We start from the raw sequence: 12,991 nt of genomic DNA, 5'->3' as shown, positions 1-12,991 counted from the left end.
TTTTGGTTTTGTCCCTGAGTCTAGGGACAGCCCTTAATCCTGAGATGTAGTCTTTACTCTTTAAGTGTGACCATTCTGAAGTTTCAGCGGACAGCCCAGAGAGTTTATCAAGCTCCTCTAAAAGGGCAGGACTTGAACCCCAATCTCCCCAGCAGCAGGCAATTCACTGCTCAAATGCCTGCTCAGCTACTGCTTTCCTTTGGGTTGTTTAGACTCTCACCCCCTGTGTGTTCACTCAGGAGGGAGGTGAGGATCTGAGGTCAGTGTGGGTGCAGATGGAGGGCTTGCTCTGGGTGTGGCTCCCTCCTTCCCAGGGTTTTCCCTCAGGGAACCCCTACCCCCTTGGCATCCCACTGCTGCTCACCTCCCTGCCAGGATGCAATCTTTTGAAATATTTGACTCATCCTACCCCACAATGTCCTGTCAGTGCCTCACATGCATACAGTAGGTGCACAATCAATGCTGGTAGAGTGAACAAATGAATTACTAAGAATTAATAGGGTTTCTGACCCTGCACCAGGGCCCCATCTAACAAAGACAGAGCAGCACAGTGACAGAGCAAGGCCTCTGAGTACTGACTGTCCCACTGCGCGCTTTAGGGGCGCATGGCGGGGCGCGGGAGGTGTGGGGGAGCGCGCAGGGCGGGGGCAGGAGCCCGCCAGGACCGGCCCAGCCAAAGCCAGCCCCGCGCTGCTGCGGTCAGACCAGTCTGACGGCTACGCCCCTGGCTGCCCTCCCCGCCCCGCGCCCCGCCCTATCTCATGTCCTGCCTTCCCCTCCTTTCCCCTCCCCGCCCCCGGCCACCCCCGCCGCTGCGCCGGGGAACCTGTCCCTCCTTCGAGTGCACCCTTGGAGCTGGACCGCCCAGCCCACGAGGCCTCCGCCCCCAGCCCTAGCTGCCTCCGTACTTGGACACCTGGGCACCTGGGCACCTGGCCATGGGACGCCCAGGCCGGCAGGCGGGCGGAGCAGCAGCCCGGCGGGAGATGGGTAAGGGCCTTGGGGAGGCAGGCTGGGGGTCCCGCCGCCCCCGATGGGGACTGTGTGCGCTGCGCAGAGCGCCAGGCGGGAGCATCTGTTGGGCCAGGCAGGAGCTGAGGGAGGTCATGGGGCCGGAGCCTGGAAGAGCCGGAAGAGGCTGCAAGAGTGTGGAGAGCAACTGGGCACCTTCAGAATCTAACCTGGTCTGGTGGCCGAGGCAGGGACAGCAAGGGGACACGGCTGGGTGCCACTGGGAAAGCCTGTGGGTTGGGTGTGGCCACCGGCTCCTCCAGCTGGGCGGGGTGGGTCCGGCTGAGCTGCAGCCCCTGGGCTGCTGTTAGATAGAACTAGGAGACCCTGAGGGCTTTCCTCCATCTCCGTTGCCTCTATTGCCTCTATTCTGCTGTCCGGTGCCTCCGTGGCCCCTGGAGCCCATGACCAGGCCAGCCCTCCCTCTGAGGCCCCTGCCTGGTGGGGGCCTGTCCCTGCAGGCAGCCCCCAGGAGAGCGCTGGGTGGAGGATAAGCCAGCCCTCCCTTAGCGCTTCTGGGTGCATCTGCCAGAGACACTTGGAGAGATTCCTGGGAAGGTAAACAGTATCTGCTTTGCTGACAAACTCACATCCCCTCCAGGGTTCCTTCCTGGCCCTAGAGCTGAGTCTAGCTGTCCTTGTTTCTCCAGGTGCACGATGGATTTTGCTGCTCTAGTCAGTGAACTCACCCAGGCCCCTGTGCCAGGACCTGATGTTTATGTCAAGAGGCTAATGTCAGCTGCCCTTGAACCTCATTAGCCTGGCCCTTCCCCAGGCCCAGAGCTGACTGAATGTAATTAGCAACTAATTGGGTGTCTGTTAGCCCCTCTGCATAAGAAACACCAAGATCAAGTGTAGGCAGTGGATGTGTGGATTCATTCTTTTCTTCCAGACATGGCACTTCTTCTGTGTGGAGGGTATGAAGAAGAGCCATTCATTCGTTCAGTCAGTCAGTCAACAAATATTGACTGCAAAAATGCAGATGACCCATGATTTCAGAGTGATAAGTGCTGTAAAAACAAAACAGAGTGGTGGTGGGCAGAGAACTTGGCTCTCAGCTGGAAAAGGCAGCAGGCAGACCTGAGGGAGGAGGGAAGATGGCACCTTTTCAGGCCCAAAGCTCTGGGCACAGGGTGGGATGTCCTTGTTACTGTGAGCAGGACTTAGGGGCTTCGTAACGGATCAGTGAGCGGTGGAGGGCGGATGAGTGGTGAGCTGTCCCTCTCTGAGTCCTGAGAGTGCATTTCTTGCTGGGAGGCTTAGTCTGAGATCTAAGCTTCCCCAGAAGACATGCTCTTGTCTCCTCGTTCATTTGTTCATTCATTCATTCATCCATTCATTCATTCAACAAGTACTCCTGAAGGCCTGTATGTTCCAGGCACTGTTCCAGGTGCTAAGGATGCAGCAGTGAAGCGGACAGCACTTTCCCTCACAGAGCTTATTTTCTGGTGGGAAAAATGGCAACAAATAAGAACAGCAATTTTAATGTCAACTCAGATGAATCCTATGGAGCAAAGCAGAGCAGCGTAAAGGTGGCGGGGGCTGCTGTGTTTAGTAGAGACACCAGGACAGGCAGTACCAAGGGGATGAAATTTGAACGGAGACCTGAGTGTAGACAAGACACAGTCATGTGACTCTCTGGGGGAAGAACATTTCAGGCAGAACGGCACATGCTAAGGCCCTGAGGTGTGAAGGAGGTGTGAGCCTGCTGGCATGCTGGCCGTGCTGAGGAGCAGGACAGAGGCCAGCAGGCCTCTCAGAGCCTTTCCTTCAAGGTTGGGGTGCAGAGAGGTCAGCCTGATGACCAGAGGCACCCAAGAAAGCAGAGGTTGTTCTCAAACAAACCCAGGGTGAGGCTTGGGACAGGAGGTCACTGGAGATGGAGAATGTGTATCTGGGCAGGAGGCGGATCACTTGCTTTTCCCACCCCCAGCTTTCACCCAAACATCACGGGCCACACAGACAACTAAACTGGGGAGCAGACCAAGTTTTTCAAATCAGTAAGGACTCTGGAAACTGGAAATGGGGAGTAGGGTGGGGAACTGTTGCCTTCTAGGAAAATTCCAATAACCTTTCATTGTTGAACTAACTAGGTGATCTCATTAGTTGGCTTAAAAAGGCAAACAGGAGAGTATATAACAATGGACGTTTATTGAGCATGCACTGTGTGCCAGGCTCTCCTTCGAGCGCCTTGCGTGCAGACACGCATGCCCCTCACAGCGAGTCTGTGCAGGCTGTACTCCCACTGCCCCTGTTTCACAGATGGGAAAACTGAGGCCCAGAGAGTAAGACAGCTGGTGAGTGTGGAGGTCTGGGTTACCGTCAAGTGATGCAATTTTAGAGCCCTGTGCTTTGAGAGAGATGTTTGGCTGCCCAGATGCTTGTCATAGTGAAGATGCTTGTCTTACCAGCAGGGTGGTTAGAGCAAGCATGTCAAACTCGCGGCCTCAGGGCCGCATGTAGCCCACAACGAATATTTTTGTGGCCCAGCCAGGATAACGGTGTGAGTCGTTATTTACAATTATGAAAGGAAGTAAGTCTCCTGTCAGATCCAGAATTACTGACACTCACCTTGGGTCAGTTTTGAAAGTAATCACTGTGAACACGATTTCCCCTGAAATAGGAAAGATAGTAGCAGAGAAGAGATGCCAAGTGTCAGGAAGAAAACATTAATTTTATCATTGCTCTTGTTGTTGTTTTTTATACTATACTTTTCTAAATAAACCTACGTTTCTATGAAAATGGAAGCTTTTGGTTTTTTTTTTGTGGCCCACATAAACTTCAACCTTGTTTATTTGGGCCGTGTTAGCCTTTGAGTTTGACATGCTATGAGCCCACTCCACCTCTTTCCTTCTTTTTAAGGCAATGTTTGCATGGGTTAAATTTTTTTAAAAAATATTTTTAAAGGTAATACTTGCAGGTGTTGAAAATATTTTTCAACTGTCAATCCAAACAGCCCTTCAAGTAGCCGTGAAACACCTCCCCGCCTCTCCTGCCCTCTGATGCCAGTTCTCTTCAGTTTCTTGAGGATACATCTGGAGAGAGAGGTTCTGCTCATGAACAAGCATATGCAGTGTGTGTATACCTCCTCTTTCTCTTTTTTTTACCAAATTGTAATAATCTCAGGTCTGTACTTTTAAAAACTTTAATATACTTTCTGTTCTGCGTCACGACATACAAAGGTCCTCCATCCTGGTTGAATATCTCACAGAGGGGAGGTCCCACGTGTACCTAGTGGTCTTTTCTGGCTTTCTGGATTGTTTCACCTGGTTTTGTTTGTTAGTTTGCAGTGACAGACAGTCATGTATGAACATACTTGTGCCTACATATTTACTTACTTCTGTGTCTGTTTCAGTAGAAGAAATTCCTAAACGTGGACTCACTGGTTGAAAATCCCCATGTGTTTAGATTTCGGCCGATGCTGCCAGCCTGTGAGACTTAGCTCTGAGACTGTGTCTTCGCAGCTCCATCAGTCGGTGTGTTAGCAACTTTCTTTCTTGCTAATTTTACAGGAAAAAGAAGTGGCATCACGTTGTGGTTTAATAGGGGTTTCCTGGTGAGTTGTGTTGCGAGTCTCTCATATGGTTTAAGCTATTTGTCTTTCTCTTTCTGTGGACTGTTCATGTCCTGGCCTGTGGTCTAAATTGGATTGTTGTCTTGTTTTGGTTATTGAATTATAATCTCTCATCTCTAGTTCCACTGACTGCCCTCACCACCTTCCCCTACCGCCGAGAGCAGCTGCCACTGTGATGTATTTATGGTATGTTTATCCTTAGATCTGGGTGTATTTTAGAGAAAATATGATGTTGATTTGTATGTATGTGTATTTTAAACTACATATACTGCATTGTGCCACAAATCATGATCCTTTTCCTTCTTAAACCTGATACTGTGTTTTTAGGAAGATCTCTGACCACCATGTGAACTCGGTGGCTGCAGAGTTCCATGACTGGAATTATTGTGGAATCATCATAAGCGCTGGTTCTTCTTGGCTGTGTGTAGGAAGGTTGTTCGGAGAAATGGCATTTTTGGTGTGTGCCTTGGAGGATGAAGAGGAGTTGATAGATGAGCAGGAAGATGAGGAAGGGAACAGCACTGAGCAAGAGGCAGCATAGGACACACCGACATGTGAAAGTGCTGGGAACATTCAGGGAAGCCCCAAGGCTACTGGGGTGGAGTTCAGGGGGCGGGTGTGTAGTCCCAGGAGAGGCTGGGGGTTTCAAATGCCAGGGCTGGGCTTTCCCTGCAGGCCACAGGCTGAGGCAGTGGAGTGGGAGTCAGTTGGTAAGGTTTTCAAGAGCAGAAGTGATCTCTGGAACCGGAGTGGGCTGTGGACATCCACGTGAGAGGCAGGAGGCCCCTGCAGTGCTGCAGACAGGAGTGGACGGGCTCTGTGTGAGAGTGGAGCAGCTGCGGAAGGAGAAACAGAGGCCTGGGCACCAGAGGAGGCATGAGGGGCCTAGGCTGGTGTCCAGGCTGCTCACTTAGGAAACCAGGAGGATGTGGTGTCACAAGCAGGGCCCAGGAGGGGTAGGCTGGGCCCAGGGTTCACTCTTGGGCATATGGCTGTGCTGTCAGCCACGCTGTCAAATTTAAAGGCCAGCTCCTCCAAGCTGGGGAGGGGTTTGTGACAGCTCAGTGAGTGAGTAGGTGGGAGGTGAAGGTGTGGGAGTGGGTGAGGTCGCCAGGGAGAGTGAGGAAGGCAGGCGAGAGCCTGGGGCGGGCAGGCAGGCAGGCAGGCAGGGAGAAGTATGCAGGGAGAAGTGGACAGACAGGCCCAGCCAGCCGGGAGCTGGGTGCACTTTCGAACTCTGTCCTTTCCTGGCCAGACGAGCTTGGGAAGGCATCCTTTCAGGAGGGAGCGTGGGCAGGGGTTGGGGGTCGGGGACGGTCATAAACAAGGAGCCCAAGAAGGGGTCCCTGCTCTCCTGGCATCTCTCAGTGGGGCTTTGGAGGGTGCATAGGAGTGCGGAGGCAGACAGGAGGGACTGAGCCCCTGAAGCACAGGTAAGTGTAAGGGGCTTTCTTCCCCGGGAGCTGGGCCTCCCCACCCGTTCAGCCTGTGGGTGACTGTAGAGCAGGGGTCCTCAAACTTTTTAAACAGGGGGCCAGTTCACTGTCCCTCAGATGGTTGGAGGGCTGGACTATAGTTTAAAAAAAAACTATGAACAAATTCCTATGCACACTGCACATATCTTATTTTGAAGTAAAGAAACAAAACAGGAACAAATACAATATTTGTATTTGCATGCGGCCCGCGGGCCGTAGTTTGAGGACCCCTGCTGTAGAGTAGAGCTATGGATGGGCTCCTGTGGCACAGACAAGGCCCTGGGCCCAGGGCTTTGCTGCTACAGGCAGGGTGCGTGTGGGCACCCCCCAGGGGAATACGCAGCCTGTCAGGTGACCCAGGAAATGCCCTGCTCTGAGCCCGGTCTTCCTCCTTCGCTGTCGCTGTGTCGGCCAGCGTACCCGCTCTGTTCCCGTAGCACCCGAGCCTCCCTTGCCTGTGTAGTGGGAGCCTGACGCCCGCTCGGCAACTCCTGGCAGGTCTCAGCTCATGAGCATTGTTAGGAAGCGTTCATCCTCCAAAGGAACAAATGCTTGTCACTGTTTTTGACTACTTTTCCACCTGTACTACTTTATGTGTTTATTTTTAGAAAAGTAAGCAAGAATCTACTAGTATTGACCGCAGCAAAAATATACTTAGGAGAGTGAAACAAGGAAGGGCATAGAAGAAGCAGCAGAAGAGCCCAGGCTGGGCTGCCCGGGCTCACTGGGAAGTCAGAGAAAAGGGGGCCTGGGAGACAGGTTCAGGGGTGAGCCTGGGGTGAGCTGCCACTGCCCACTGCTCCCCCTGGCTGTAACTCTCCTGAGGTCCCTTAGAGGTTAGGGGACACATGCCAAGGAGTGGGAGCAGGGAATGGCACCGGTGTGCTCCCTGGAGGGTGAGCACCTATATTATTTTATTTAATATTTTTCCTTGAAAAAAACAAAGTAAAGCAGGTATTACCTACTTTAGCGTGATTCTAAGCAATAACATCTGTGAAATCATAGGTTTGCTGTATCAATTGTTTTTAATGCAATTCAGGTAAATGCTTAACTATTTAAAATGTTAATTCTGTGTCCGCTTATCCACTTAAGCAAACCTCGTCTTAGATCTGAGGAGGCGGGAGGAGATACTCGGTACTATGTAGGAGAGGGAAAATACTACCTCTGCCCTGTTTGATTCAGTGACGGGGCCTGACCAAGGACAGATGAACAGTAGAAAAGACTTACTGGCGTGCACACGGGGCCCATCAAAGCCACAGCTGGCTTGTCAAAGTTAAAGGCTTCTACAGTAAACCCTCATTTTGCAGACAATGATTTGATGGACTTCAGATTTAGCGGACAGAATTCCCAGTCCATGTATCATATGTGAAAATTAACACCCTGTTAATTTTAAAATGCCTTTAACCAAGATTTGCTTATAATCCAATTAACAAGTTGTTTTTGTTATTAATTCACTATTATTTTTAACAAATTTTACCGAATGGGCCATATGTTGGGAAAGACACTGCAGTAATTTCGCCGACATAAGTGATTATTACATATCCACAACTATATCTACATACTTAAATCCCAGAGTCACCGCCCGTAAAGAGCGTTTGGTGAATGATCAGCACATGATCCCACGGAGAGCGTGTGACCTGCTGCAGCGGTTTCAACTGCGCAGGAGGTTCCCACGTGCACCGAGCCACGCCCAGCGCTCCAGTCGCCTGCTGTTTATTCGGGTGACCGGTGAATGCACGCATTTACTAGGCCTGTTCAGTATACATTTAAAACGACAGTAATACATATAGGAAACTTCTCTGTGAAATTGAACTTTTCATACATCCTGAATTTTAACCACACAAACGTGTCTACATGAGTAAAACACAGGCAAACTAACTAATTCGATGACTTTTTAGCATATGCCTTTGGCAAACCTACTTCATTGGGCTTCCGGCTTTAAGGGACATCCGTAGGCTGAGTTGGCCCAGTAGAGCGAGGTTTTACTGTTTGCTTAGTGGGGGAAATGGAGGGGAGAGAAGGCTCCTATGGGAAGTCAAATAGGTTTCTGTAGGACACACAACTGGGTGTTAGGACAAATGAAAGGTGAGAAAGCCTGAGGTAAAGTTTGGGTTTAGGAGCTGAGTGGTCTGGCTGTCGTGGGGGCCGTAATCCCTCCCGGAGAAGGGTGGGTGGGTCTCACTGAGACCCACGGGAGCCGAGCTCCTGCAGGAGGAATTACGAAGCCGAAGCCGCTGTTTCCATCAGATAAGGGAAGCTCTGAGGAGGCTGCTTGCTGCATCTGTGAAATTTCAAATGTCTTTACCTTAAACAATAATCTTCATACCAACTGTGGAGGCCAGGCGGGTCCCACACCAGCAGGAAAGAGGCCCCATGGCAGCCACCTGAGAGGTGGTCACCCCGCCCCACGGAGCTCAGCCTTCACAGGCAAGGACAGAGGTCGGCAAAGAACCTCCCAGCCGTTAAAGTGAACAGAAATATTCGATCGTGATATCACTCAACAAATTTAATTTTCTAATACTTTTATTATTTCTGCTGATGATCAACAGGATCCATATTTATTTTTAAAAATTAGATACATACCAAAAAGCATAAAGAACTTAACCATGTGCACCATACCACACACGGACAGATAGCCACCATCGACCAATGTGTTGGCATTTTTTGTCTAAATACACAAACAAGTTTTTAAATATTGAGCTTATAGTGAGTATATAAACAGTTCTCTCACTTGATGATATACTGTGAACATCTTTCCACTTCATTAAATACTCTACAGAAACGAGATAGTCACAGGCTGCCGAGGTTCACCATCTGGCCCGATGGCTTTGCCACCATCTACTTATCCAGGCCCCGATTGGGGATGTTGACGGGGGAGCGTTCTTGCCGTATAAGTAACTGCATGCACATGTGCTTCAGCAGATGTTTTGCAAGTGTCTTCTGGGTGCCCAGGGGACTTGGGGACAGAGGTGAGTGACTGTGGAGTCCTAGTCACTGCTACTTGAGGACAGATCCATGACAAGTGGCCTGGGAGTGAGGCCGGGCCAGGGAGCCCTGGCCTGGGCATCTGTCCACGGCAGAGGAGGGATAGTCTTGGAAGGGTACTGTGCCTGCCAGGGATTGGGCAACCGGGTCCAAGAAATACCAGTGTGTCAGTCACTTCCGCAATCACTCTCTGCCTGCTCCAGGAAGCCCAGGCCACACCAGGGCTGGCGCCCTTGCCTGACACGACTCCCTCCCACTCTAAGACCGCAGGCATCAGGGGGCGCCTTTGACCCAGGCCATGGGCTCAGTCACTGACACCCTCACTTGGCCCTACCTCCCAGCTCTGCTGCATCCCCAGGGAGCCCACAGTCCATCTGGGCACGGGACGGTAACCTCTGACCTGGCAGAGGGATGTTGGGAGGCAGGTGTCTGCCTGTCTGTTCTCCCTGAGGCCAGAGAGCTGGAAGGGATGGGCTTTTTCTGGAGGCAGCAGCGTGTGTCTGCCCTATGCCAAGGCCTCCCACACATTCAGGGATACGGGGCGGGGGGCGGGGGGGCATCGAGGTGCTGCTGGCCTAGTTGTCACCCTGCCCGGGAGCTGGTGCCCTTGGAAGGATCGAAGTAAGCTCTTTCGGCTTCGAGGTTTTAAGCTGTGAGTTGGGAGAAGGGAGTTCAGGCCCCACTGTCAGCAGCGCTGTTGGCTTGGAAAGGCCTGCTCCTCACCTGTAGGCTGCAGAGAGGAACGTGTAGCAGAACATGTATTTGCCGGGTTCGGCAGCACTGGGTTCCCGTGCAGCCTGCGTAGCTGCTCTGACCTCATCCGTGTGTAGCATGGGGGTAATGACATCCACCCCGCCCGGACTCACAGGGTCAGAGATGCTGCTTGTAAAGGGCGTGGTGCGGGCCACTCAGCACCTAGGGGCCTCGGTCAAGGGCAGGTACCAGCCAGGTGCCCGTTCCCTTCCTTTGCTGCCCCTTGGAGGGCAGAGCTGGTGCTGAAGTCCCCAGAGCTGCTCTCCTGGGGTAGGCTCTGCTCGCTGTGCTCTCAGTTCCGAAGTGCCACCTCCCGACCTGTGCTGAGTGGCTTCCTCTGTGGGCAAACAGGAAGTTGCTTACCTCGAGGGAGGCAGGAAGGGCTGCCTGGCAGGGCTGCCTGCCCACAGCTGTGGTCATGTCCGGAGACTGGGTGTCCTCTGGGCCCTGGGGGATGATGGGGGATGGTGGCTGGGTAGGGAACCCAGGAGTGAGGGGGATTGCAGGGGACCAAACTCAATGTTGGCAGGGGCTCTGGGGCACATGCCAATTTCCCCTGCTGTGCCCTCACTGGGGCCACACGCCCTCCGTCCTTGCTGGCACCAGGGGTCCCCAGTCCGAGTTGCCCCTTGCAGTCTGGGGAAGGAGATGGAAGTCCTAGGACATGGAGCAGAGCAGGTGGCTACAGGAGTCTGGGAGTCTCTTGAAGTTTGCTGCTCGCAAGAGCACCCGGTAGCCATGCCCCAAGGCCCCACACACAGACACCCTCACATACAAGACAGGCAGCATGGAGGAGAGGGAAAGGCCATCTCCCCTCCCCTTGGATGGGGCTGGAGGTGGGCAGGGAGGAGGAGAGGAGAGTGGACTCACCGTGGGCTTGAGGCCCTGCACAACCGGGGTGAGCCAGGCAGCCCTGGCGCCTGGCTGTTCACAGTGAAGGGGAGGAGATGACCATTGGTCCCTTCTGCTCAGCCCCATTCCAGCTGCAGGGAGCTGAGGGCCACCGGGCAGGTGGAGAGGCTGCGGTAGGGGTGGGAGGCTGGCCCTGTCCTCCCCTCAGGGCCACCTGGCTCCTGTCCCATTGCCTATACCCTCCTTCCCCGCTGGTCGGTGCCCTCCCCATGGCCACATCCGGTGGTCACTTTACTGCATACACATCTCCCCCGCTTTTGCAGCGGCGTTCGATAGAGCCGACCACTTCCTTTCCTAAAGTCCTCTCCTCTCTCGTCCACTGTGACTGCATTGCTTATGCTTTCTCACCTCCTTAACAGTGTGGCCCTCCCCCGTGGGCCCCGGCCTCGCACGGACCCACGTCCTGCTGGTCACACACGCTGCTCTCTCCACTCCCGGTGTGTTTTTCTGTTGCCTGTTTGAGTAGCTCACAGATTCACAAGCCTAATATTTTAAAAAATCAACTCTTGGTTTTCTCCCCTCAGCCTCACCGCCCTGATTCTGTGCTTTGAGCAGACGCCATCACCACCCTTGGAGTCGCTCCCACCAGAAATCCAGGTTACCCTCCACTCCCCTGTCCTCTACGCTCTCATCTGCTTAAGAGGCAGGTCCTGCCAATCATCCAGGACATACCCCCAGGCCTCTGTGTCCCCTCCTCCACTACAGCCTTGCCTTCCAAGCCACGTCCCCACCTCCCCTGTGCGGCCACTGAGCCCCACTGGCCCCCTGGTTCTCACAGATCCTCCGACTGTCTTCTCCATTCAGCCGCTGCCGATCTTACCGCTGCACTGAAATGCTCCCTGCCCCGTCATTTCCCCGCTGACCGTGTGTCCTGCCTACCACTGGGGACCCTCAGGACCTGGCCCTGCCACTCCAGCCCACCATCCCCTCACCCCTGGCCAAACTGGCCTCTCTCTGGTCCCTTCGCTCAGGGAGGCCTATCTGGCTTCAGGTAAGGCAGTCGATGTGCAGTTCCCTCGGCCTAAAACTCCTGCCCCACGCCGGCTGCTCCCGGGGTTTCCTGTCTCCCACCCGGTGAGCCCACCGCTGCTCTCTCATTCCTCCCTGCTCCTTCCCTCCCCGGTGCTGGTGTTGCCTTATTCTTCCGCTGGTCTATTTTGTCTCTGGCCTGAGGGCAGGGACTGTGCTTGTTTCCTGGTGGCTCAGCAGCATCTCCTGGGTGAGCGTGTGGAGGAGGTGCTGGCTGAGCAGTAGCCATAGTGCAGAGGCCCTGGAGGCTGCGGGCCGAGGGGAGGGCCTGCGTTCGGCCTGGGCCACGAGGCTTCTGGCTTCCACGTGAGCAGTGTTGTAAGAGCACAGGTGCAGGAGGGGGAGCAGCTGGGGCGGGGCGGTCAGGAGCCAGAAGCTGTGCCACTGAAGTTGAGGTGCCCCTAACATTTCCTTCCCAGAAAGAACAATGGGGGCCCCATGGACACAGAGGATATACGTCTGGGTTATGACTGCAGCTGACAAACTGTCACCCAGTGCGTCCTGTTCTACTTCCCACCTTAACCAGGGGTTAGGTCCTCAGCCTCCTGGGAGGGTGGCCGCTGCCAGAGAGCCCCTCCCAGCCGTGAGCCCCCTTCCCTGACTTCCTTGCCCATGGGCCCAGATCCTGTCTGTCCTCCCCCCTCAGCCCTCAGGTGCAGGGCTGCGTGGAATAGTGAGGCTGTGCCCCACGGGAGGAAGAGGCCAGGCAGGCCTGAGAGGCGGAGAATCCAGGTTCCTGGGGCCTGGAGTGTGGAGAAGGTCTGGGGTGCTCTCCCTGGGGACCTCTCCGGGGGTGCAGAGGAGGAGGGCTGGAGCTGCTGCCCTGCCTCTGGCCCGTGGGCTGTGCGGCCTGGGCTGTGTGGCTGGCGGTCTGAGGCGATGCGAGTGGAGGAGTCTCCTGCGCAGTGAGAATTAGGAAGATGAGCTGTGGTGGCTCGGGTCTCAGGACCCTCCACTCACAAGTCGGTGGTGGTTGAGGCCGGAGAGGTAGGCTGTGCAGAGAGAGACAGGAGCCGTACAGCGGTGCCCTCCCCACCCCCACCTGGCTCACGCTCGGACACCTGCGGCCTGTGTTCCACAGAAGGACGTCGGGAGTCCCGTGTGGGAATGGACAAGAGTTGGTTCCTGTGGTCGGAGGCTGTGAGCTCCCCGCCCAGCTGTGTGGCTGCCCAGCGGTGAAGCCGGGGCCGAGGCCTCGCCTCGCTGAGCCTGCCTCCCCATCTGTATAATGGGTACAGTGAGCAGGTGAGAG

At 54.3% G+C, this 12,991-nt stretch overlaps 1 protein-coding gene across 1 annotated transcript in view; it reads left to right on the top strand.

Annotated features, from left to right (window-relative positions):
• The first annotated feature begins 911 nt into the window (after positions 1-911).
• The window catches only part of PSD4 (pleckstrin and Sec7 domain containing 4), a 32,905-nt gene continuing 20,825 nt past the window's right edge, over positions 912-12,991 (top strand). Inside the window, exon 1 of the mRNA XM_070429671.1 lies at positions 912-990. The gene's annotated coding sequence lies outside the window, so the exon portion shown is untranslated. The remainder of the gene's footprint in view (positions 991-12,991) is intronic.

The sequence above is a fragment of the Myotis yumanensis genome, unplaced genomic scaffold (assembly GCF_028538775.1).
Source record: "Myotis yumanensis isolate MYYU_CA2020_CCGP unplaced genomic scaffold, mMyoYum1.0.hap1 SCAF_11, whole genome shotgun sequence".
Taxonomy (NCBI): domain Eukaryota; kingdom Metazoa; phylum Chordata; class Mammalia; order Chiroptera; family Vespertilionidae; genus Myotis; species Myotis yumanensis.
Note: the sequence above shows the minus strand (reverse complement) of the source record. Positions and strands in the feature narration are given on the sequence as shown.